Genomic DNA, 9,096 nt, shown 5'->3' with positions numbered 1-9,096 from the left:
TGAACACATGTGTCACTACGTGGCGGTGTTGCTGGCCTCTTTTCAAGTTGTTGGACACCACACCGTGGCATTTGTATCATGTTTGGTTGTGCTTCTTGACGTAGCGGCAGAGATGGAGGCAACGAGGGACCATGGAGCACTTCACGCTTTTGCAAGTAATTGATTTGTCCTCGGCGATAAGATCTAGCTAGAACCTTAGCCTCCAGCGATGCTTCCGTCCACCTATCGCGACCACTGCCTATTCACTCTAGTTCCAGTCATGCTAGCTTATACTATATCTGGTTCTCACCTTAGGTACACCATTCTCGAACCTCTAGGTGATTTTTTGCGCACAACGAAAACCTAATTAAAAAAAAGCATCATTGGTAGGATTGCTCTGGTCGGCAATTAAAAAAAAGGACGAACAAGAGACAAAAACGATTAATTGGATGATTTGCCATCACATCGTAGCAACACATTTTTTTAGATTCAAGAATGAAAAGTATTTCAGCCTCCCACATCCACACATGAATGAGTATGGTCATTCAATACAATACAAAGGTATTTAGACCATGCTCCGCTCACCTATCCATTCCGTTATGTAATATAGTGTATTTTAGAAATTTAAGAACAAATTATAAAGAAATCCTTATTTCATTTTCTGTTCAAACGCTATCGTCAGCAATGATTAATAGAGATTAGTCGATAAATGATAAGATATATTATCTATCAAATTTGTGCTACTGCTTAATGCAAAACTATCTCTTATCCTCCAAGATCCCTTATATTTGGTTGCAATTTTTGAATATTTAAATGTATAATTTTTTAGTATGGAGGTAGTATTTTTTATAGGTTCTTTATGTTCTAATCCAGCAGGTCAAATAAAATTTACTAGGAGAGCATGTGCCCGGATGCCCTTCACAATAACCGTCCATGTCTGCTACCAAGAATAGTACATGTGAAAACACGTAGCAGCGAGAGAACTCAATTTGTCTAGGAGCACAATTATTCCACTATCTTAATAAAGCTCGGCACCGAAGTAAATAATGAATGAAACTTAGCTAGTCCAAGCCGCCTAAACCGAGCACAGCAGGACGACTTACAAGTCTACAATGTGTAGCTTTACGTGCACAGCTTTATTCAAAAAAAGATTTAAGTGTACAATGGCCTAGTCCTTGTCTAAGCAAGAGTTAACGGCAGCGGCAGGCGGAGGGTCCACGTGCAGCGAAAGCGCAAGGAGCACCTGTGCCCCGTGAGGCCGTGAGAGCGAGTACGGCGCTGTTTCCGATCCACAGAACTGTCGCCCTTCCACAGGCCGATTAGTCATGTCGGCCCTCCAGCCATCGACTGGTCCCTATTAGGTGGCTGAGTCTGCCGCTAATGTATATGGGTTACGTACGGTAGCTGCACTTTACCAGTACAGAGCAAGGGGTAGGTGTATACGTGCATTGGTATGGTACATATACTACTTATATACGACCAGGATCAGGAGTGAGAGCACAAATAATTTTTTTTTGTTTACAAAAATGATTAGTATGATGCTTGGAACACACTACACACGAGTTGAAGGGTAGGCGAGTTGCTTTGCTTGACCACACTTTTTAATGCATCCAATGCAATATGCATGAAACTAGCAAGGTAATCAGGTGAGAAGGTTACTTATAGAAAGCTAAAGTATTACCAATAACATTCGGTCTACAAACTAATATTCCCTCCGTTCGTTTTTTATTAGATGTCGTATTAGCTTTGTTCCAAGTCAGATGGAGCTCTATCTATTATATAGCACCAAGCTAGACAGATCCATGCCAGCACCAGAGGTCCGTGTGTCTGCAGCGGTGGTGCACGGCCGCACAGGCGGCCTGCCTACGTAGACCTGCCTAGCTTACCCTTAGCGATGGGAGTGGGCACTAGGGACACGGGCAGTGGCATGTGGCAGACAACTAGGACAACAACACTTCACGCTTTTGCAAGTAATTGATTTGTCCTCGGCGATAAGATCTAGAACCCTAGCCTCCAGCGATGCTCCCGTCCACCTACCGTGACCACTGCCTATTCACTCTAGTTATAGTCATGCTATCTTATACTATATCTGGTTCTCACCTTAGGTACATTATTCTCGAACCTCTAGGTGATTTTCCGCGCACAGCGAAAACCTAATTAAAAAAAGCATCATTGGTAGGATTGCTCTCGTCAGCAATTCAAAAAAAAAGGACGAACAAGAGACAAAAACGATTAACTGGCTGATTTGCCATCACATCGTAGCAGCACATTTTTTTAGATTCAAGAATAAAAAGTATTTCAGCCTCCCACATCCACACATGATTGAGTATGGCCATTCAATACAATACAAAGGTATTTAGACCATGCTCCGCTCATCTTTCCATTCCATTATGTAATATAGTGTATTTTAGAAATTTAAGAACAAATTATAAAGAAATCCTTATTTCATTTTCTGTTCAAACGCTATCGTCAGCAATGATTAATAGAGATTAGTGGATAAATGATAAGATATATTATCTATCAAATTTGTGCTACTGCTTAATGCAAAACTATCTCTTATCCTCCAAGATCCCTTATATTTGGTCACAATTTTTTAATATTTAAATGCATAATTTTTTAGTATGGAAGTAGTATTTTTTATAGGTTATTTATGTTCTAATCCAGCAGGTCAAATAAAATTTACTAGGAGAGCATGTGTCCGGACTCCCTTCACAATAACCGTCCACGTCTGCTACCAAGAATAGGACATATGAAAACACATAGCAGCGAGAGAACTCAATTTGTCAGAGAGCACGATTATTCCACTATCTTAATAAAGCTCAGCACGGAAGTAAATAATGAATGAAACTGAGCACAGAAGGACGACTTACAAGTCTACAATGTGTAGCTTTACGTGCACAGCTCTATCCAAAAAAAAATTTACTTGCACAGTGGCCTAGTCCTTGTCTAAGCAAGAGTTAACGGCAGCGGCAGGCGGAGGGTCCACGTGCAGCGAAAGCGCAAAGAGCGCCTGTGCCCCGTGACTCCGTAAGGCCGTGAGAACCAGCACGGCGTCGTTTGTGATCCACTTACCTGTCGGTCTTCCATGAGCCGATTGGTACTGTCGGCACTCCAACTGCCGACTAGCTGGTGTCCTCTTCCACATGACAGTTTGTTATATGTCAATTTTTTGTATAATAGCTTCTAGATTTATCAATTAATCATTAAAAAATATTATTTACAAAAAAATTCCACATTCTTTCACACGCCATGCTTTGGCTCCCTCTTTACTCAACCTGAACGCGACATATTTTAGCTTTTTAAACAGGGTTATGAGTCTGACGCTAGTTCGACAACTCACGTGTAACAATGATACAAAGCCCGATTTCTAATTGTATTGAGTTTCATGCATTTCTGATTCCAAGATATATTGGATTTAGTGCGATGCATTAAAATTTAATATAAAAGGTAAAACATAAATAGGTATGTATCATTTTCTATAAATAGTTGGTTTTATTTCTCCCGTTGCAATACACGAACATATTTATTAGTAATAAAAAAACATGCTCGTCGCTTTTATTCTTTCGTTGCTCCTATCTTCTCGCCACTCCTATCTGCTCGCCTATAGCCTCCGAGGAGCAGCGCTCGGCCACCGGACTGTCGGCCCTGCCTGCTAGGCGCGACGCGTGGCTTATGCCTCCCTGCCCTCTGCCTTCCTGCCGCGTCTCGTGGCTGATGCCTCCCTGTCGCCTTGCACAGCCGCTGCCTTCGGCGAACTCCATACGCCGATGAGCCTACATTCTCCCAAGCAACAAGGAGATATTGCGATGTGACAGAAAACGCATGTTACAAGCGTATGTTCCATATGTTCCATTTAGATGTTTCATAGGTATGTTGCAATTGTTGTATGCGGATGTTTTAAAAGTAGATTGTGATGTTGCATACGGAGTATGTTGCAATAGTTGTACACATATGTTATAAATGTCTGTTACCAATGTTTCATCTGTGTTTTTGGATATACGTTACAAGTGTGTTTTATTTAGATGTTGCATATGTTTCACACGTGCGTTGCAAGTGTTTTATCTATACATTGTGTACGTTTGAATTTATTTTAACTCTTTGAAGAATGAGAACATGTTATGTCCTGAGGAACCTGATTTCGAGTTGGACAAACTCAAATGCTTTACCTCTCTTCAGTATTTCAAAAAAGAAAATTTACCTCTCTTTTATTAATTATGGCACCATAGTACAACACCACCTAGACTGCGCATAGTACCAGTGACTACACCCGTTGTCACGGTGTCGACCTTCTACTCTACTCACTCAGTGATTTTTTTTAACACTTTTTGTAAACTAATTTTAAATCTAACACTGTTTAATTTTTTTCCCCAAAACTAACACTTTTGGCCGCGCCTGTTACCATGGCGTGGCGAAACGTCTGTGCCGCGCCATACATGGTGGCGCGGCGAGAGGGATGACGTGGCGACGATCGGGCCGCTGACCGCGCGGCACTGACGCACTCTTATTAGTGGCGCAGCAGAGCCGGCTAGAGGCCCACGGCCCAGTCTCACCGCGCCACGCCCTACCCACCCGCCTGCCCGCACGCACCCGCCGCGCCTGCGCCGTGCCCACTACTCACAAGAGCATTATCGTTGCCTAGCGCATGATCGTTCGTGCAGCCCACACGACGCACTCGACAAATGTACCACACGGCCCACACGGCGCAGTCAACTAATCAGGGGATGGATAGACCATAGATTATATTGTTCAGCACTCAACAGAGTAAGCTGTACCACTTTGTTCCTTTATCTAACAAAACAGAGTAAGCTATACCCTTGCCAAGCATAAAAGCTTTAATATCACTACTACAAAAGTTGACACCAACGGCTAACACACATGATCATAAGCGACTTTTATCAAACCCAAAAGCACAAGTCGAAAACAGCAGCAGAAAGCACTTTCCAAATCTCACTCTTTGCGAATGATACGCACATTCATCATGTACTTCTTGGTTTTCAGTGGCTCAAAGAGGCAGATATCTCCCAGCTGCAAATTGTTGTCACGTGCAAACCATGCCCACCCTTTGCAAAGCCTTTTAACTTTGCGTTGAGCTTTTGGAACCTGAATACGGCAAATCACTTCCCAACTCTTGCCATGACACTAAAGAATCAACACTCTGCTCTTCAATGGAAGACATATATCAGAGTATTTTCTGGAGAGTTTCTAGTTATAGAGGAAAAATGTTTTCAGTGTTCGAAAGTCAAAACAGTTAAAGTTTTCTATCAAACTTAGCTTGTAAATTTCTTCATGGAGTCTAGGAAGCTAAACAACCTGCTTGCTGAAGGACGTGCAATTGAAATGCAATATTAATATTAATCTGGAACAAAAAAGAGAAAAAACTAACTCAGCATAGCTTGAGATCTTCTAGAAATGTTTGACTTCTTCACGACACACACATAGATGGAGATTTCAAAACAAATAGCTAGAAGTCTCTCTTTTAGTTTCTTCTTTTGCATACTATCAAGGCTGGTGCCTCGTGGGAGCATGTAACTCGGAACAGAATGTGCTTCATCGCCCTTTGAAGATGTCATTCCTCCTATGACCAAACAAAACAATGATGTCATAATCTTGTAGATATACATAGATGCTACTAGGTTTGATGACATTGTGACTCAACCTGATGAGTTGGATAGGGATCTTGATGAATTGATACTAATTCTACTCATGTCCCTTTGCTTCAATGCTTTCTTTTTAGTTTTCTGGTGTTGTCGGGTACCATAAAAAGGGGTCCCCTAAGCAAGAACCAAAAAAATCGCTTAGACCCTGTCGAAATCGAAGCCAAGGGACGACTACCAGCTAACCTCCGCCTTGTCCGAGGCTACCGATTCTCCGCCTCGCTCGAGGCCTCGCACGTAAGGCCTCGGACGGGGTATCGATTCTCCGTCTCGCTCGAGGCCCCGCACGTAAGGCCTCAGATGGGGTATCAATTCTCCGTCTCGCTCGAGGCCCCGCACATAAGGCCTTGGACGGGGAACCGATTCTTCGTCTCACTCGAGGCCCCGCACGTAAGGCCTTGGACGGGGAATCGATTCTCCGTCTCGCTCGAGGCCCCGCACGTAAGGCCTCGGATGGGAAACCAATTCTCCGTCTCGCTTGAGGCCCCGCACGTAAGGCCTCGGGCAGGGAACCAATTCTCCATCTCACTCGAGGCCCCGCACGTAAAGCCTAGGATGAGGTGCCGATTCTTCGCCTCGCTCGAGGCTGGCTCAGGCAACAACCCCGTCGCCTCTGCCTCGACCGATCTCCCTGACAGAACATCACGTCTAACTAATGCGACCAACCACTCCCGCAACATCAGCCAAACTGACGGCTCGACACAACGGAGTGACCGACAAGATGGGAAGTCGCATCAACACCATGCCGTCCTGGGACAGGATAGGGCAGGGGCTACTGGCCGCTGTGCTCGGTACTATGCCCACAATTGATGCCCGCACTGCACTGTGCTACCTGATCCTAGCCCCGAGGATAGCGCGACGTGGGGAGTCAAGTCCGAGGGTACCTGTAGCCTTGGAATTAGTGTATAGGACCAACTGTTCCCTCTGAGCCTTGGCAATCCGCTTTAGGGTCTCGATAGCCTCGGGATTCACGCCCGCCGAGCCCCCCAAGATGGTTTGGCCTCTGCACCGACTAGACCTCGGCTCTTTATGTTGTCGGCATACAGCGACCGATGTGTCGTCCACAGCATGTGCCATGCCCTGCATCAAGCCATCACTGGAGCTCCCACGTCGCACAAGATCGGGCGTGACCGACGCGTTGCTCCAGTGCATCAAGGACAAGACCGCTCTGTCGACCATGCCACCACAGTGGCAAGCTATAGGGCTCAAACACACCACCTCCGCTCATAAGATGCCATGTAGCGAACACATGTATCACCCCTGTCCCCCTTCAACTATAAAAGGGAGAGACCGGGGTTGTTTCTAGGGGGGAACACAGGCAGATACTCACGAGACACGAGCACACGAGCTCACGGGTTCACGAACTCACGCGTAGATGCTCAGACAAACACACGCTCAACACTCTGTAATACGCACGCTTCCTCGCTGCCTGAGATCAATATCTCAAGCAACCCACACTGCTCCACGTAGAGACCTGGGACTAGCTCCCTCTCTCACCCTGCTTGTAACCCCCTACTACAAGCACCTCAGTGCAAGGAATACAAGATCGATTTCTCAGACTGGACGTAGGGCATCTATCGCCTGAACCAGTATAAACCTTATGTCTCTTTGCATCACCATCCGGGATTAGGGGCACGTAGTACATTTTCACTAGTTGGTTGAGGGCCCGCCGGTCCAAAACACTGATAGTTGGCGCGCCAGGTAGGGGTTCTACTATGTGTCACCTTCGTCATCCCAACAAGTTCTGGATGACAGACCCCGTACGACCACTGCGTCTCAGCACGGTGATCTGGTTTGGGAGCCTAGAGTTCATGTCTCTAGGATGTGAGTATGATATGGTACTCCTCACACCTAGAGCCCCACCGACCGAGGATGACACCACGCACCAGCAGCCTAGGTGCAGGCGGTGCCCGGGCCACCGCTCTCGTCACGCTCGCCAGGCATAGCATGAGCGGGACCACCCCCGACACCACGTAGGCTCAAGGCGATGCACCGTGCTCCGCCGGGTACCCCCTTGCCCAGCTGTTGGTATAGAGTCCCTAGTTGGGGACCTGTCTAGCTTAAGCCTAGGCAAGGGAAAGACGCCCGGTGGCATGCAGCGGCGCCCAGTCATCAAGCTCTGCCCCGCCACCTCCTGAGCGGTCGACTCCGGTGGAGCATAGCCCGGTGATGGCACCATCCCCGTACCCCTTTAGGTTGACTAATGTTGCCATTGTCTATGCTTCCACATACGCTTCTACTCACATGGAGCCTCAGGATGCCACCAACGCTTTGCCCTCGACCTCGACGCTACAACTTCGACCTACACCCATGCTGACTCCTCGGAGGAGGACGAGGTGTGGGCCGGAGTAGACTTTTCTAGGCTTCGTGACCTTAAGGCTATGCGCTGCTTCTTGGCCATGAGCAACTACTGCTTCGGTTACTCCGACTATGACGACGAAGGCACTTACGATCCCACTCGAGAGTGCTTCCACATCGGGCTCAGGATGCCGAGAGCGAGCGATGAGGACGATGGGGCAGGCAACCGTTCCCTGCTCTACCAAGGGGTAGGCGATGCCACACCTCCGCGCATCGAGCCACCAGCAGCGCAGAGCGAGAACCCTAAGGAGCTTCAACGCCTTGACTTGGAGCAGCTCTGTGAGCTTCAGGCCAAGGTCGAACAAGACCGACTCTAGCTGCAGCAGCTCCGAGACACTCTCAAGCAAGAGCAGTGGGGTCGTGGTGATGGCGGAGCAGCCCAACGGAGGGCTCGTGACGTCAACCACCGCATCAACAACGACGAAGGGGCAAGCAACCCCCTATCTTCAATCGTGCTAGCCAGAATGTCACGGCGACGACAATGCTACTCCGAATGATGCCCGAGCCCTCTACTGCGGAGGGGTGGTGGGCCCACGACAAACTCCGAGACCTCCTTAAGACTACCACGGTGCAGCAGGCCAAAAGTTTTGCCTCTCGACGGCACGGAGGCGCCTCAAAACTTCCCATGGCACTGCCTTGGCAGGATAGGGAGGCCTCGGTTTGTCCTGAGCCTGCTCGGGCACCGATGGCTAACAGGGCCCCCACGGTGCACGATCGCCTTGGCGACCGACACGAGGCACAAGGCGACCACAATGTGGTCAGCAGGCGATGGTGCCACGACAATGAGGGGCCCGCCCAAGGCTACCAACCGCACCGAGGCGATCGCTATGACAGTGGGGAGGACTGCAATCCTTCTCCTAGGCCACCTGGTCCTCGAGTCTTTAGCAGGGCCATCCGCAGCGCTCACTTCCCGGCCCGGTTTTGGTAACCGGCCAACCTCACAAAGTACAGCGGCGAGACCAACCCCGAGCTCTGGCTAGCCAATTACTGCCTGGCTTGTCAACTAGGCAGTGCGGATGTTGACCTGCTCATCATCCGCAACCTCCTGTTGTTCCTATCAGACTTGGCGCAAGCCTAGCTCGAACACCTCCCTCTCTCGTAGATC

This window comes from Miscanthus floridulus, chromosome 12, assembly GCF_019320115.1.
Source record: "Miscanthus floridulus cultivar M001 chromosome 12, ASM1932011v1, whole genome shotgun sequence".
Classification (NCBI taxonomy): Eukaryota; Viridiplantae; Streptophyta; class Magnoliopsida; order Poales; family Poaceae; genus Miscanthus; species Miscanthus floridulus.
This window is presented reverse-complemented; position numbering follows the sequence as displayed.